At 36.7% G+C, this 18,357-nt stretch overlaps 2 long non-coding RNA genes across 6 annotated transcripts; both read left to right on the forward strand.

Annotated features, from left to right (window-relative positions):
• The first annotated feature begins 936 nt into the window (after nucleotides 1–936).
• On the forward strand, nucleotides 937–3,028 carry LOC142221554 (uncharacterized). Of its 3 annotated transcripts, none has more exons than XR_012718115.1 (5): nucleotides 938–1,766; nucleotides 2,134–2,205; nucleotides 2,269–2,381; nucleotides 2,525–2,786; nucleotides 2,962–3,028. It is a non-coding gene; the product is annotated as an uncharacterized LOC142221554 (long non-coding RNA). The 3 variants fall into 3 exon arrangements; XR_012718114.1 differs by having other exon boundaries at nucleotides 939–1,766; nucleotides 2,867–3,028; XR_012718113.1 differs by having other exon boundaries at nucleotides 937–1,766; nucleotides 2,525–3,028.
• Nucleotides 3,029–4,677: 1,649 nt separating this feature from the next.
• On the forward strand, nucleotides 4,678–6,767 carry LOC142221555 (uncharacterized). Of its 3 annotated transcripts, none has more exons than XR_012718118.1 (4): nucleotides 4,678–5,508; nucleotides 5,874–5,945; nucleotides 6,009–6,526; nucleotides 6,606–6,767. It is a non-coding gene; the product is annotated as an uncharacterized LOC142221555 (long non-coding RNA). The 3 variants fall into 3 exon arrangements; XR_012718117.1 differs by having other exon boundaries at nucleotides 6,009–6,121; nucleotides 6,265–6,767; XR_012718116.1 differs by having other exon boundaries at nucleotides 6,009–6,767.
• The last annotated feature ends 11,590 nt before the right edge of the window (nucleotides 6,768–18,357 follow it).

Below are 18,357 nucleotides of genomic sequence, written 5' to 3' on the forward strand. Positions count from 1 at the left end.
GTAGATGTTTATTGATTTGATTAGACATTTCTAATTTCTTATAAATATAACATTTTTCGGTTTATCTCATCACATTTAACATAATTTTTTGCATTAATAAAAGAATGATGTTGAGCTTTAAGTAGCTAGTTACATATTGCCGTCTATCAGCCAGTTTGTTTATTTTCGATGGAGACAGCGTGCCTGGAAAAATATTTGAAAAACGATCACTTTATTCTATTTGGAAAGTCGAAAATTGTTCACCATATACCTTTCACAATTTTAAGCGTAATATCTATGTTTTCAGAACTTTATTTTCGTTTTTATTTAAATAAAATATAACAAGCTGGTTGCGCTTGGCGTTTCACAAAAAAATAAAATGGCTCTTCTAACAGTAGTGATGGCAAAATACTTTCATGTACATTTTGATATGCATCCCCCATCACAGTTCGCGATGGTTGTGGTGACATTTACGAGTCTGTGGTAGCGATGAGGATGAAATGGAACTTTGAAATGCTGGCAGGGAATAACTAGTGCGGGAGAGAGAGTGCTTTAAAATAATTTTGTATTTGAACGTGCCTATTAATCGACTGACATGTCCAAACTTATTTGTCCTCTTGCTAGGTTGGGACTATTGATTGGCATACGGACAAATGAATATGGACCGTTAAAATTCTATGCGGAGTTGAATATCATACACAAATATGAAAGCAAAAGGAATTACAATAAATAGGCAGACATGTATGTGTGTATGTACATATGAAGAATAAAATAGAAAATATATGTTACATTATTATATGTACATAGTAACTTTTGCAAATTGTAATGGGATGTATGCCTATTGTGTCATGTGCGCCCACTAGTTTGATTGGTAATGCTAGAGAGGTCAGCGCCATCTATTGGCTACAGGAAGAAATAGGCAGAGGGAGAGATGATGGACATCAATAAACATTCTCTATGAGAGGATGTCTGACAGATGATTTGGTTTAGATGGTGTTTTGGAATTTGGTGATAAAATGGCTGGGAAAGCTTGGGATGATGGCGAATGAAGCGTGAATAATGGAGGATTTTGGAGTTTGAGCGTCAGATTATTCTGGTTTTGGACGCAAGATAGTGAGGAGGTGTCGTTTGATGGTGGAAAGAAAGTGCGGTTCGTTTGTTTGTTTGAAGTTAAATAAAGCTTTTGTTCCGGAAGTTTGATTAAATAAAAACACAAGAGAGACACTCGAATGCGAATGTAAACAAATGCATATCTTTATTAATGGCATGAAAGTGAATATGAACAGAGTGTAAAGGCATACAACATACAATATAAATGAAGATATGATTTAATTTTGAACTATTAAAAAAAGGCTTTATTGTGTTACAAGTTGCCAATATTAAGTACTATGAATTTAAATCTAAATTTAAAGCGCTAAGGTGAAATAAACTTGAAATTGAACGTAAACGCTTCATATATGCGTTTATGGACACGCGATTTCGGACTCTTTAATCGAGACCTACACAAACGAACACACGAGACAAGATCGAAAATTGTTGTGGTCAAAAACATGAATTGGTAAACCTGATTTCTCAGGCCCCATGTTGCGGGCGCCATTTTTGTCACAGCCAGGAGGCTACCGCCATCTGGAGGGAGGAACCGAGTTGCCGTACGCTGGTTGCTGACCGGTGTTTCCGGCTTTTGGCTCAGTCTGTGGGGCGCGGTTCATTGGCAACTCAGTTCTCTGGCTGCTGACAAAAAAACTAAACATTCAACCAGCTTTGGAGGACAGCACAAAGACCAACAGGTACGTATCACAAAAATTAATATCCACACAACTTACCACCCATATTGGCTTGCTGGCATGCCGGTTTTCCAAGGCATGCCGTGGCCTGGCCCTCCCCAACCATGGTGTCCCCGTGGCCCATCAACTCGGGACACCCCAAATGCTACTCACCTGTTCTTCAAATCACCTTTTACCTTTTCCTTCTAAAACTTATTATTCCTCCATATTTAAAATTAATTTCCAAAAACAAATATTTCAGTTCATAACGTTATAAATGATTTATGATTTATTGAAACTAACTCTAACAAAATATTCAAATTAAACCAAATCCAAAAAAAAACAAAATATATAAAAATTTTATTACTAATTATTATTGGTTCTTTTACAGGAATGAAAGATGAAACCTTCCAGTCTTCTTCCTTTTCGTTTCCTGTCTTTTCCGTCCGTCCGTCAAGATAAGGTAAGTATAGTAAAAATTCAAGTAACTTTCTGTCAATAAAAATTTGTATTTTTTTCTTTTCAGATCAAATTTTTACAAGCAATCACAGTCCGGTCTAGGATCTTATGGGGAACACATTAAACACTTCAATGGGGGACACACTTTCTTTGTCCACGCAGTTTAAATAAAGTCCTAGGGTGAGCTCAGCCTAACACTATTGCCCAAATCTGGCACTCTTTATAAAACCCAACCGTTAATGAAAATCCCCTTAATACCCTACAGCAAACTAGTGAAAATGTACTACTACGCTTATTAATATTCGAACAATTTTTATTTACAGAAGTGAAAAATACCAGTCTGTCCGTCCGTCAACGTCCAAAATACGTATTCGTCCAAGTTTTTGTAAGACTACGAAAACGAAAGTAGCACGATACCTGGGCATTGTAGGATGACCAGCGCAATGCAAGTATACCCAACTGATGATGATGACAGCAATGAAATTGATACCAACGGGTGGAAATGGGTCATAAGAGTCATATGAATCCTGTCTGCCGGGAATGCTTGGGGCCGCAAATGAGGTGATGAATCGAGGTGGACGTTCGGTAAGTATCGTAATAATCGTACTTGATGGTTACTTCCTTCTTAATTAAAATGTCTTTCTTCGTTTTTTTTTTCTTTCCAGATTGTCCTTTTTTTATCTTTTAAAATTTATTTCTTTTATTATATTTCATTTGCTTTTCACTAATGTTCTCCTTTTTCTGGTTCTTTTCGTTTCAGATTAATTATAATTCAATTTGCAAGCTTCCATAAATAAACAAATACTTTGTTTGCTTTCTTTCGAGTGTCTCGCTTGTGTTTTTATTTATCAAATATAGGCATATTGGGCAAACTTTAGTAACTTTAACAAAAAAAAAACGCACTTTTCTTTCAACCATCAACCGTCACAACCTCACTCTCTCGCGTCCAAAACCAGAAGAATCTGACGCTCAAACTCCAAAATCTTACATTATTCACGCTTCATTCGCCATCATCCCAAGCTTTCCCAGCCATTTTATTACCAAATTCCAAAACACCATCCAAACCAAATCATCTGTCAGACATCCTCTCATAGAGAATGTTTATTGATGTCCATCATCTCTCCCTCTGCCTATTTCCTCCTGTAGCCAATAGATGGCGCTGACCTCTCTAGTATTACCAATCAAACTAGTGGGCGCACATGACAACACAAAATGTTTAAGAGCACTCCATGTGCAATATTTTGACTATTTAAATTAATTAAATCTTCGCAATATAAACCCTGCCAACATTTTTTGAATTTGGGGGTGCTTCTGAGAATCCCCACTACGTCGAAAACAATAATATACGACATCAAAAACTCGTCGGAAAAGCGCCGTCACTATTGAGAAGTTGTACCACGCCAAGTTACTACGAAAAAGTTTCTCATCAGTGCAATTATTAGGTGCCTATTTAGATAATAAGAACCCCTGCAAACTATCAGAAAAAGTGCATTTTAAGGTAATTGTAGAAGAATCATTGTGGTCAAGTAAAACACGATTGTGTAGATGTTTATTGATTTGATTAGACATTTCTAATTTCTTATAAATATAACATTTTTCGGTTTATCTCATCACATTTAACATAATTTTTTGCATTAATAAAAGAATGATGTTGAGCTTTAAGTAGCTAGTTACATATTGCCGTCTATCAGCCAGTTTGTTTATTTTCGATGGAGACAGCGTGCCTGGAAAAATATTTGAAAAACGATCACTTTATTCTATTTGGAAAGTCGAAAATTGTTCACCATATACCTTTCACAATTTTAAGCGTAATATCTATGTTTTCAGAACTTTATTTTCGTTTTTATTTAAATAAAATATAACAAGCTGGTTGCGCTTGGCGTTTCACAAAAAAATAAAATGGCTCTTCTAACAGTAGTGATGGCAAAATACTTTCATGTACATTTTGATATGCATCCCCCATCACAGTTCGCGATGGTTGTGGTGACATTTACGAGTCTGTGGTAGCGATGAGGATGAAATGGAACTTTGAAATGCTGGCAGGGAATAACTAGTGCGGGAGAGAGAGTGCTTTAAAATAATTTTGTATTTGAACGTGCCTATTAATCGACTGACATGTCCAAACTTATTTGTCCTCTTGCTAGGTTGGGACTATTGATTGGCATACGGACAAATGAATATGGACCGTTAAAATTCTATGCGGAGTTGAATATCATACACAAATATGAAAGCAAAAGGAATTACAATAAATAGGCAGACATGTATGTGTGTATGTACATATGAAGAATAAAATAGAAAATATATGTTACATTATTATATGTACATAGTAACTTTTGCAAATTGTAATGGGATGTATGCCTATTGTGTCATGTGCGCCCACTAGTTTGATTGGTAATGCTAGAGAGGTCAGCGCCATCTATTGGCTACAGGAAGAAATAGGCAGAGGGAGAGATGATGGACATCAATAAACATTCTCTATGAGAGGATGTCTGACAGATGATTTGGTTTAGATGGTGTTTTGGAATTTGGTGATAAAATGGCTGGGAAAGCTTGGGATGATGGCGAATGAAGCGTGAATAATGGAGGATTTTGGAGTTTGAGCGTCAGATTATTCTGGTTTTGGACGCAAGATAGTGAGGAGGTGTCGTTTGATGGTGGAAAGAAAGTGCGGTTCGTTTGTTTGTTTGAAGTTAAATAAAGCTTTTGTTCCGGAAGTTTGATTAAATAAAAACACAAGAGAGACACTCGAATGCGAATGTAAACAAATGCATATCTTTATTAATGGCATGAAAGTGAATATGAACAGAGTGTAAAGGCATACAACATACAATATAAATGAAGATATGATTTAATTTTGAACTATTAAAAAAAGGCTTTATTGTGTTACAAGTTGCCAATATTAAGTACTATGAATTTAAATCTAAATTTAAAGCGCTAAGGTGAAATAAACTTGAAATTGAACGTAAACGCTTCATATATGCGTTTATGGACACGCGATTTCGGACTCTTTAATCGAGACCTACACAAACGAACACACGAGACAAGATCGAAAATTGTTGTGGTCAAAAACATGAATTGGTAAACCTGATTTCTCAGGCCCCATGTTGCGGGCGCCATTTTTGTCACAGCCAGGAGGCTACCGCCATCTGGAGGGAGGAACCGAGTTGCCGTACGCTGGTTGCTGACCGGTGTTGCCGGCTTTTGGCTCAGTCTGTGGGGCGCGGTTCATTGGCAACTCAGTCCTCTGGCTGCTGACAAAAAAACTAAACATTCAACCAGCTTTGGAGGACAGCACAAAGACCAACAGGTACGTATCACAAAAATTAATATCCACACAACTTACCACCCATATTGGCTTGCTGGCATGCCGGTTTTCCAAGGCATGCCGTGGCCTGACCCTCCCCAACCATGGTGTCCCCGTGGCCCATCAACTCGGGACACCCCAAATGCTACTCACCTGTTCTTCAAATCACCTTTTACCTTTTCCTTCTAAAGCTTATTATTCCTCCATATTTAAAATTAATTTCCAAAAACAAATATTTCAGTTCATAACGTTATAAATGATTTATGATTTATTGAAACTAACTCTAACAAAATATTCAAATTAAACCAAATCCATAAAAACAAAATATATAAAAATTTTATTACTAATTATTATTGGTTCTTTTACAGGAATGAAAGATGAAACCTTCCAGTCTTCTTCCTTTTCGTTTCCTGTCTTTTCCGTCTGTCCGTCAAGATAAGGTAAGTATAGTAAAAATTCAAGTAACTTTCTGTCAATAAAAATTTGTATTTTTTTCTTTTCAGATCAAATTTTTACAAGCAATCACAGTCCGGTCTAGGGTCTTATGGGGAACACATTAAACACTTCAATGGGGGACACACTTTCTTTGTCCACGCAGTTTAAATAAAGTCCTAGGGTGAGCTCAGCCTAACACTATTGCCCAAATCTGGCACTCTTTATAAAACCCAACCGTTAATGAAAATCCCCTTAATACCCTACAGCAAACTAGTGAAAATGTACTACTACGCTTATTAATATTCGAACAATTTTTATTTACAGAAGTGAAAAATACCAGTCTGTCCGTCCGTCAACGTCCAAAATACGTATTCGTCCAAGTTTTTGTAAGACTACGAAAACGAAAGTAGCACGATACCTGGGCATTGTAGGATGACCAGCGCAATGCAAGTATACCCAACTGATGATGATGACAGCAATGAAATTGATACCAACGGGTGGAAATGGGTCATAAGAGTCATATGAATCCTGTCTGCCGGGAATGCTTGGGGCCGCAAATGAGGTGATGAATCGAGGTGGACGTTCGGTAAGTATCGTAATAATCGTACTTGATGGTTACTTCCTTCTTAATTAAAATGTCTTTCTTCGTTTTTTTTTCTTTCCAGATTGTCCTTTTTTTATCTTTTAAAATTTATTTCTTTTATTATATTTCATTTGCTTTTCACTAATGTTCTCCTTTTTCTGGTTCTTTTCGTTTCAGATTAATTATAATTCAATTTGCAAGCTTCCATAAATAAACAAATACTTTGTTTGCTTTCTTTCGAGTGTCTCGCTTGTGTTTTTATTTATCAAATATAGGCATATTGGGCAAACTTTAGTAACTTTAACAAAAAAAAAACGCACTTTTCTTTCAACCATCAACCGTCACAACCTCACTCGCTCGCGTCCAAAACCAGAAGAATCTGACGCTCAAACTCCAAAATCTTACATTATTCACGCTTCATTCGCCATCATCCCAAGCTTTCCCAGCCATTTTATTACCAAATTCCAAAACACCATCCAAACCAAATCATCTGTCAGACATCCTCTCATAGAGAATGTTTATTGATGTCCATCATCTCTCCCTCTGCCTATTTCCTCCTGTAGCCAATAGATGGCGCTGACCTCTCTAGTATTACCAATCAAACTAGTGGGCGCACATGACAACACAAAATGTTTAAGAGCACTCCATGTGCAATATTTTGACTATTTAAATTAATTAAATCTTCGCAATATAAACCCTGCCAACATTTTTTGAATTTGGGGGTGCTTCTGAGAATCCCCACTACGTCGAAAACAATAATATACGACATCAAAAACTCGTCGGAAAAGCGCCGTCACTATTGAGAAGTTGTACCACGCCAAGTTACTACGAAAAAGTTTCTCATCAGTGCAATTATTAGGTGCCTATTTAGATAATAAGAACCCCTGCAAACTATCAGAAAAAGTGCATTTTAAGGTAATTGTAGAAGAATCATTGTGGTCAAGTAAAACACGATTGTGTAGATGTTTATTGATTTGATTAGACATTTCTAATTTCTTATAAATATAACATTTTTCGGTTTATCTCATCACATTTAACATAATTTTTTGCATTAATAAAAGAATGATGTTGAGCTTTAAGTAGCTAGTTACATATTGCCGTCTATCAGCCAGTTTGTTTATTTTCGATGGAGACAGCGTGCCTGGAAAAATATTTGAAAAACGATCACTTTATTCTATTTGGAAAGTCGAAAATTGTTCACCATATACCTTTCACAATTTTAAGCGTAATATCTATGTTTTCAGAACTTTATTTTCGTTTTTATTTAAATAAAATATAACAAGCTGGTTGCGCTTGGCGTTTCACAAAAAAATAAAATGGCTCTTCTAACAGTAGTGATGGCAAAATACTTTCATGTACATTTTGATATGCATCCCCCATCACAGTTCGCGATGGTTGTGGTGACATTTACGAGTCTGTGGTAGCGATGAGGATGAAATGGAACTTTGAAATGCTGGCAGGGAATAACTAGTGCGGGAGAGAGAGTGCTTTAAAATAATTTTGTATTTGAACGTGCCTATTAATCGACTGACATGTCCAAACTTATTTGTCCTCTTGCTAGGTTGGGACTATTGATTGGCATACGGACAAATGAATATGGACCGTTAAAATTCTATGCGGAGTTGAATATCATACACAAATATGAAAGCAAAAGGAATTACAATAAATAGACAGACATGTATGTGTGTATGTACATATGAAGAATAAAATAGAAAATATATGTTACATTATTATATGTACATAGTAACTTTTGCAAATTGTAATGGGATGTATGCCTATTGTGTCATGTGCGCCCACTAGTTTGATTGGTAATGCTAGAGAGGTCAGCGCCATCTATTGGCTACAGGAAGAAATAGGCAGAGGGAGAGATGATGGACATCAATAAACATTCTCTATGAGAGGATGTCTGACAGATGATTTGGTTTAGATGGTGTTTTGGAATTTGGTGATAAAATGGCTGGGAAAGCTTGGGATGATGGCGAATGAAGCGTGAATAATGGAGGATTTTGGAGTTTGAACGTCAGATTATTCTGGTTTTGGACGCAAGATAGTGAGGAGGTGTCGTTTGATGGTGGAAAGAAAGTGCGGTTCGTTTGTTTGTTTGAAGTTAAATAAAGCTTTTGTTCCGGAAGTTTGATTAAATAAAAACACAAGAGAGACACTCGAATGCGAATGTAAACAAATGCATATCTTTATTAATGGCATGAAAGTGAATATGAACAGAGTGTAAAGGCATACAACATACAATATAAATGAAGATATGATTTAATTTTGAACTATTAAAAAAAGGCTTTATTGTGTTACAAGTTGCCAATATTAAGTACTATGAATTTAAATCTAAATTTAAAGCGCTAAGGTGAAATAAACTTGAAATTGAACGTAAACGCTAAATATTGGAATAAAGTTAAAAGCTAAACTTAAACGCTAAAAAAAATTAAAAAACGTATAGCTAAAGTTAAGCGCTAAAGGCCGGTACTCTGTTCGGTTTTCGCGTTGAAACTCCATACAAAATTAAAAAATGCGAAAAACTGACGTTTATAGCATGGCGCCATTTGCAATGTGAATTAAGAAATAATTTATTTATTAAAACTATTTGTGTGGGTTTATAACACAAACACGGATTATATTTTTGTTCCGAAACTATACAAAGGATCAAAGGAGCAGCAGATCAATTGCCCAAGGAAAATAAAATGTTAATTTTGTAATAACAAACAGCAACCACCAACTTAATTCAATATCGCTCGCTGTAAAATAGCGCTCCAAGTTACCTAAATAAACACCGCTTTCTATGTGCGAAATAATGGTTTCTATAAAATTTTTTCGCAAGAATGAACATAGTACCGGCCTTAAACGAGAAAAGTAAAACAAACTTAAAGTTAGACTTAAATGCTAATTGGCCTGAAACGGAAGGAAATAAGAAAAAGGAGAACTTTAGTGAAATGTAATAAAAGAAGTAAATTTTAAAAGATAAAAAAGGCAACCTGTAAAGAAAAAGAACCTGTAAAAAGAAAGAACAAAGAAAGACACTTTGATTTAAAGAAAATAACCATCAAATAAAATTATTACGACACCTACCGAAAGTCCACCTCAATTTATCACCACATTTGCGGCCCAAGCATTCCCGGCAGCAGGATTCGTATGCGACCTTTGACCCATTTCCATGCATTGTCATCATCTCCGGCGGTATTGTAATTGGTTATGCGCTGGTCATTCTACAGCGCCCAGGTACTGTGCTTTCGTTTTTCTTAGTCTAACAGAAACTTGGACTGATACGTTTTAGACTTTCACGGACGGACGGACTTGTACATTAAACATCTGGAAATAGAATATACATTTTTCAGTGTGATAGTTGGCTAGTATCAGTAGGGTGTTAGATGGAATTGTGTTAACGAGTGGGTAGAGATAATTATGGCGGTTTTTTTGCCCGTAGTGTTAGGCTGAGCTCACCCTAGGACTGTATTTAAAGTGTTGGACTGGTGAATTGAGTCCCCCATTGTTATAGTTAATGTAGTTCCCATAAAACCTGGTACTGAAGGATAATTGTTATTGAGTCGCAACCTGAAAAATAAGTAATATATATTTTATTACCGGAAATCTTTACTTGTCGACGATACGATACTTATCTTACCTGGACGGACGGACAGAGAGACAGAAAACGAAAGAGATAGACGAGGGACAGAAGGAGCTGATTCCAGAGGGATAATAATTCATTTCTGCAAAGAGAATAATATTGTTACGAATTTGATAATTATAGATTTAAGTTTATTTAAATTAGTTTCCGTTAATTTAAATTTCAAATTGTAACGATAAAATTTCGTTATAACTTGTTGGAATCATCTATTCATTTTCTAGCACTTTCCTGAATTTCTTTTATGTTCTTTTGTTTGCTTATTTTCATGTAAGTTCTCACTCTCTTTGATAACAACCCCTTTGCTTTGTTATTTTGCATTCTCATTTCATCTCATTGTATATTGTCATTGTTTTTGTTCTTGTAGTAATGCGAGCGTATATCTATGTGAGTGTGTATGTGTTTAGCAGCCACCAGATGAATGACTTAATGGCCGTAGATCCTTCTAGCATTGTCTAAGAATGTTCTGGCGTTGCCAGAATATTGTAGTGCTACCAGAATGTTCTCGTATTGCCACACCGTCATATATAAAAGCGCTCGCATGCTGCTAACGAATCAGTCTTAATTAAAGCGTCAAACGAATAACTTCAGTGTGAACGAATTGTAAAGTGTGAAGTCATAGTAAATAATTTGTAGATTGTCGTTATTTAAAAGAACTGTGTTTTAATTGTCGGGTAATTAAAAACGCCTAAATATAAAAACGTAACAATTGGTGTCAGAAGTGGGATAACGAAAAAAAAATCTACAATGAAGTTTAATGAGCTTCGAGTGGAAGACTTAAAAAAGGAATTGAGCAAACTGGAGCTGCCGACAACAGGCAATAAGGCCCAGCTTCAAAAGCGTCTACTGGAAGAGTTTGAACGGCGTAATATGGACATTGCGACGCATGAGTTTGATTATAAGGAAGACATTGATGAATCAATACTAGTCAATACAAGCAGTGTAGAAACTCCATCTGTGGCTTCGAATGTTGTGGATTACACATCAATGCTCAATGCTTTGAGCAAAATGATGGAAGAAAATTCTAGAAAATTGCTGAAAGAAAATGCCCTACAAATGGAAGCAAATTCTAGAAAAATGGAAGAAAATTCTAGAAAATTGGAAGAAAAATTCGACGAAAATTCTAGAATGGTCAACGAAAAATTACAACAAATTTCTGAAGGCATGGAGAAACGTGTGGACCATATAGAAAATCAAGTTGTGGAATTGGATAAGAAAGTTCTTTCCGTGGATGAGAAAATTATGGTTCATGATGAGAAGTTTCTGCACATCGAGAAAAAAATGTCAGAGCTGGAAATTAAAGGTGGTCCAGTGCGCGTCATCGAGGGCTCAAAAATCAAAACTCCTGTTTTCGATGGCTCAACGTCATTTGATGTCTTCAAATTCCAATTCGAAATGGTTGCTTCTAGAAATTTGTGGAATGACGATGATAAAGCAATTGAACTTCTATTGGCATTAAAGGGCAATGCTGCTGATGTGATACAAAGCATTCCCGCTGCTTCTATAAATAACTATAATGAAGTAATAGCGGCGTTTCAACGCAAGTATGGTGGAGAGCACAAGCAAGACATCTTTAGAATGGAATTAAGAGGTAGAGTCCAGAAATCAAACGAGACCCTACAAGACTTCGCAACAGAAGTTGAGCGGCTAGTGCTTTTGGCATACCCTGGAGAGAATCATCCTCTTATAGATCGTATCAAGATTGAGACTTTTGTGAATGGCATTCGAGACCCTGAGATAAAATGTGCAACATATGCCGCACAAAAAGCTACATTCACAGAAACAGTAACATTTGCACTTGTACAAGAGACTGCGAGATTGCTGGCACGGCCTCAAATTCACAAAGTACGCAGAGTAGAGACCGAGTGTGAAGAATCGAAATCGGTCATTGAATTGGTAAAAGAGGCTCTAAAGCAGATAATGCAAGAAATGAAGCAGCAAGCAAATAAATCTAGAATGAAATGCTATAACTGTGATAAGGCTGGACATCTTTCCCGGGAATGTAAAGCGTGGCGTAAAACGTCGGGGTCAATCTCGCCATCTCCATTAAACAATAATCAGAAGAAGGCGACCACAAAGCCAAGCGACTCAAATTCAAATTTTGCGGATAATAGAAAAGGTGGCAAACAAGTTATTGATCAAGCCTTGACACGACGGCATTGCAATGTAGAAAACAGACGCTACTCGAAGGCTGAACCAAAGGAGACAGTTGTAAATGTCAGGCAGTTACACATCGAATCTGGCACAGACTGGTCAACAGAGCAACGTAAAGATCCCATTCTGAGAAAAATTATTTCGGCAAAACAAGAAAATAAGAAACCCAGCAAGAAAGACATCGCAGCCGAAAGTCCACTTATGAAAGCATACTGGGCTCAATGGGATAGTTTAGTTCTAGTCAATGGATCCCTGCAACGTAAATGGGAAAGCGAAGATGGCAAAAGCAGCCGAAATTTGATCATCGTTCCAGATTCCAAAATAAGAGACGTTTTGGCGGAGTTCCATAATGGTCCCAGTGGAGGTCATCTGGGAATAACCAAAACCGCCGAGAAAGTGAAGCAACGATTCTACTGGGTTGGATGCCAGAAATCAATTGCTGAATGGGTAGCCAATTGCGAGAAGTGCATGAAGGCGAAAGGTCCAACAAGGAAAAGTCGAGGTCCTATGCAAGAGTATAGACCTGGAGCCCCGTTTGAAAGAATAGCAATGGACGTGGCAGGCCCTTTCCCAGTAAGTGATTCTGGAAACCGTTATGTCCTTGTGGTCATGGATTACTTCAGCAAATGGCCGGAGGTGTATGCAATTCCAAACCAAGAGGCAAAAACGATTGTGGATGTGGTCAACAAAAACTGGATATGTCGCTACGGTGTGCCGTCCGAGATTCACTCAGACCAGGGAAGAAATTTTGAATCGGCCATATTCAAAGAGATGTGTGAATCCCTTGGTATCAAGAAAACGAGGACTACGCCATTACATCCACAATCCGATGGCATGGTAGAAAGGTTTAATCGCACCCTGGAGGAACATCTTCGAAAAGTGGTGGACAACGGCCAGAGGGACTGGGACGAGCATATACCAAAGTTTTTGCTGTCCTATAGATCTGCCATTCATGATTCCACCTCTCGAACACCGGCCAATGTTCTATTCGGAACTGAGTTAAAGTTGCCTGGAGATCTGATATTCGGCGCTAAACCTAATGAGCTCGCCATGGAAGAAAACAGAAACGACATCCCAAACACTTTCGGTGAAGTTCACGAATCAGTGCGCAACAAAATAAAAATGGTTAGCAACAGAATGAAGGCGAGATACGATCGTGCTGTAAATACTGAGGGCTTCCAAGAAGAAGAATTGGTTCTGCTATTTAACCCGCAACGAAAGAAAGGACTGTGTCCCAAACTGCAAACACAGTGGGAAGGCCCATACAAAGTCATCAAGAAGATCAATGATGTTGTATACCGGATTCAGAAGGACGATAGCCCTAGATCAAAGATGAAAGTTGTACATCTGGAACGATTGGCTCCTTACGGAACAGGTTCTGTGCCTGTTCGGGACGAACAGGCTTAAGCGGGAGGCAGTGTTACGAATTTGATAATTATAGATTTAAGTTTATTTAAATTAGTTTCCGTTAATTTAAATTTCAAATTGTAACGATAAAATTTCGTTATAACTTGTTGGAATCATCTATTCATTTTCTAGCACTTTCCTGAATTTCTTTTATGTTCTTTTGTTTGCTTATTTTCATGTAAGTTCTCACTCTCTTTGATAACAACCCCTTTGCTTTGTTATTTTGCATTCTCATTTCATCTCATTGTATATTGTCATTGTTTTTGTTCTTGTAGTAGGAAAAAGTGGCAACACCGAAACCTGTCGGACGTACTTTTTGTTTACTCACTTAAATTTCTAATTATTATTGGGTAATTTTCATATTTTACATACTCAGGCATCCTAATTGCAATTCTGCATTGGAGATGCCTGCATCTGTACCACCAGATATGGATTGCGATGTGGCTGAAGTGGAGATAGTGCCCACAATGTCCACTGCCAATCAGACCATTGTTGATATCAACAAAAAGGCAATACAAAACAACCTAAACCCATCTATTAAGATGAATGCTCATAAAAGACAACGGATTGAGGAGGCGATATCCCCAATAAACATAAATATTTCAGAGCTGTCTGAACGACTGTCAAAACACACTCCACAAGACCAAAATAGTTTTGGAATACTAAACGTTTTGGCTGACGTTGATTTAAAAAATTCCCCGGCGGTAACTAAACCAAAACCTTTAAACGACAACAACAAAAAAGTTGACCCCAAGCCCAAATTAAAATGGTGCCCGCCAATTTTCATCTACAATGTAAACATAAAGGCTTTGATTGATTCCCTAAAAGCCACGATACCAGTGTTTTCATTCAAAGTAAGAAATATTAACAGGAACAAAAGTAAATTATACTTTGCTGACAATAAAGTACATGCCTCCATGATGGCACTACTAAATACCAAAGGTATCCAATCATACACATTCACGCCTAAAGAACTGAAACAAACTTCGGTAATCATACGAGGCCTCTATGCAGTTTCAGATATTGTCGAAATTGAGGAAGAATTGAATGCCCTAGTTCCGGACACAGTAGAAAAGGTTACAAAATTCAAAACACCTAAATCTATTAAAAACAATATCGACACTGGCCTTTTTCTAGTTACACTAAAACATGGTAAATCACTTAGTGATGTACAACATATTGCGGCACTCCAAAGTCAAATTATTGGATGGGAATTACCGAAGAAAAAAGATAGTGACATCCAATGTCATAAATGCCAGAGATGGGGTCATGTATCCAAGAATTGCAGCTCTCCTTATGTCTGTATTAAGTGCGATAATAAACACCCACCTGGGGACTGCCAACGCACTCGTTCTGACACCTCAGAGCCATACTGTGCAAATTGTAAAATGACTGGACACCCTGCTAATTGGAGAGGATGCCCAATATATAAAAAATATGTCGCCGCAAGGAAAGCCAGAATTTCCAAGGCCCTTGAAGAAAAGAAGAAAGCAACGGAAAATGTAAAAAACACAATGAGGGTTACTATGCAATCGCCAGGTAAAACATTTGCAAATTTGTTCCAAACAAACTCTTTACAGCAAAACTGCCAACAATCAAAACCAAATTTTGTGCAAGAATTCTTGAAATTAGCAGAATTATTTCTTGAACCTGAAGAGTTGACCTTAGAACAAGAAATCAACATTTTCTTAAAAGATTTTACAAATATGCCAAAGACTGATGCAAGAGAGACATTTTTGCGTCTGTTAAAGAAAGTTAAAACTCAATATGGACCATAGAGTTTTAACATTATTAACTTTCAATGTTCGCTCCCTATTGGATAAAAGTCGTCAAATCGAATTAGGGCATATTCTAAAGCAAAATAATGTCGATATAGCCTTCATTCAAGAATGTCACCTAAAGAGCTTTAAACGAGTGCAAATTAACGGTTACAATTTTATTTATGACAACTCCCCTCTGGGGGTAGCAGTTATAATTAAAAGTAGTATGACATATAATAAAGTACAATTAATTGATGTTGGAATTAATACTTCTCTAGTTCAAATAGACTTAATTCACGACAACAACATAGTCAAATATTTGATTGGTTCCATATATATACCATGCAACTACCCAACACAAAAATTACTGTCAGATCTGGACAAATTACTGCGATTCAGTGGGAGCTACGACAAGTTCATATTTGGAGGCGATTTGAACGCAAGGAACATATCGTGGGGCGATTCAATGAATAACTCAAATGGAAATATTCTCCACGGATGGTTGGAGGACAATTCTCTGGACGTCTTCAGACTATGTGACACTGCACCGTCCTTTCCAAATGGTCCCTCCTTTCTCGACCATTTTCTGGTTAATAGTCAACTAATAGACACCAACAACACCAATTTTGAAATCTCTTCACTGTCGACATTCTCAGATCACTTTCCCATAAAGCTGAAATTGAAATTAGAAGGAGTTAGTATCTTAAATAACGTCCCTGTTACAGCTACGTCTTACAAGAATACAAACTGGAACAATTTTCGACTTGATATAACTTTTGCCACTCATCATCTAATTCCTCATGGGTACGGAAATATGGAAAATCAAGAAATTGATGAACTGTTAACGAATTTGAAAAATTCAATTTCCCAAGCTCACTCAGTTCACTCCCAGAGAGTCTTGATTGAAAACGGAAAATTTCCTCTCTCAGAAAAGGCAAAGAAAATGTTCAAATTGAAACATCAGTGGCAAAAGGAACTGAAGAAGATTTTTCACCGCTCTGGAAATAGAACAAGCAGTGAGTACAAAGTTATCTCCAAACAAATACAACTTTTAAAGATAATTATAAAGGAAACAATAAATATTGAACAAGCGCAAAAGTTTAAAGAGCGATTATCAAACATTAAACCTGGTCCATCTGCTTTCAAAGAGATTTACAAAATTACGAGGAAAAAGAATTCATTCTGTCACCACCTGCGTATCAATGATTCTATAATCACAAATAAGTCTGAAATTGCAAATAACTTTGAAATGTACTACTCTTCAATATTTCGTGAATCATTACCTGTTAATCCTATTCCAGATCTCAGTTCTAGAGTATTATCCCTTATCAATTCAGTTCCACGGAGAATATATACATTCGATGAAAATTTCAATGCCACAGAAAATGATGATTCATTTCACTTTACAAGCTCAGAAGAGGTGAAAAGTATAGTTCAGAATTTAAACAGCAAAAAATCCAGCGGTATTGATGAAATATCAAACTATTTGATAAAACAATTACCGGATTCATCACTGAAAATACTCACCTTTATATACAACCAGTGCATTAACAATGGGTATTTTCCAAATGAATGGAAAATGGCAAAAATAATTCCCATAAAAAAGAAACCGGACAGCGAAGTAGTAAAAGATTTCCGCCCAATTTCACTTCTCCCCAATTTTGGAAAGATTTTTGAACGAATTCTGAAAAATAAAATAGAAAATGAACTCATTATTAATCCCATATCGAATTACCAATTTGGCTTCAAAGTAGGTCATTCTACTCAACATGCACTGTTTAAATTTCATGGTGATATTACAAAAAACTTAAGAAAAAAGATTTGCACAGTTGCCATATCATTGGATATTGAAAAAGCATTTGATTCAATTTGCCATACTGGAATTCTATATAAATTAATAGATCTAGAGATTGATCCATACCTAATAAAATTAATAAACAGCTACTTGGAACACAGGAAATTTATCGTACAAATCCGTGAAGAATCTTCGGTTCAGGGCTATGTTAAAAGTGGTGTCCCTCAAGGCAGTGTATTGGCTCCGTTCCTTTTTAATATGTTCCTGCATGACTTTCCACACACCACCGAGAATTCGCAAGCAATTCTTTACGCAGATGACTGTTTAATCTACGCCCACAGCAAATCTCCTTCAGAGGCGCTTCAATATGCTTCTGAACATCTGGAGTTAATTAATGAATTTTATAAAAAATGGGGAATTAAAATCAATGCAGGAAAATCGGAAGCAATATGTATTAGAAATGCTGCTGGGAAATGCCCTAGGACTGTTGTTCCCGAAAGTAAAAATCTCAGAATGTCTCTTGAGGGCATAGAAGTTCCAATTAACACGAGTATTACATATCTAGGGGCGAGATTTGATAATTTGCTAAAATTCAATATTCATGCAAGATCTACACTGAAAAAGGCAAAACGAATAGCTGCGACGTTTTCCTCTCTTTTCAATAACCCATACTTACCGCAAAATACCAAGCTGTTACTGTATAAGGTCACAATAAGATCTGTATTGGTTTACGGCTTTCCAATTTGGTTCACCATCTCACCAACAGTTGCAAAAGAGTTGGAGATATTCGAAAGAAAAATAATAAGGAAATGTATCAAAAAGCACTATATAAGTAGAAATAAGAAATATTCCAACACTTACATTTACGACACTGCTGGAACTCAGTCCATATGCAACCATGCCATGAAACTTCAAAAAATGTTCATCGACAAGTTACCCAATCACGAAAATGATTTGCTGAAGGAAATCTATGAGATTGAAAAAGACACAAACTGGTCCGAAACAGTTTACCTCTCTCCAGTTGGTATTATCCATGCCAACATTGACAATGGTCCAGACCAAAACCTGCCACAATTTTACGCTGTTATTG

Source organism: Haematobia irritans, chromosome 1 (genome assembly GCF_050003625.1).
Source record: "Haematobia irritans isolate KBUSLIRL chromosome 1, ASM5000362v1, whole genome shotgun sequence".
NCBI lineage: Eukaryota > Metazoa > Arthropoda > Insecta > Diptera > Muscidae > Haematobia > Haematobia irritans.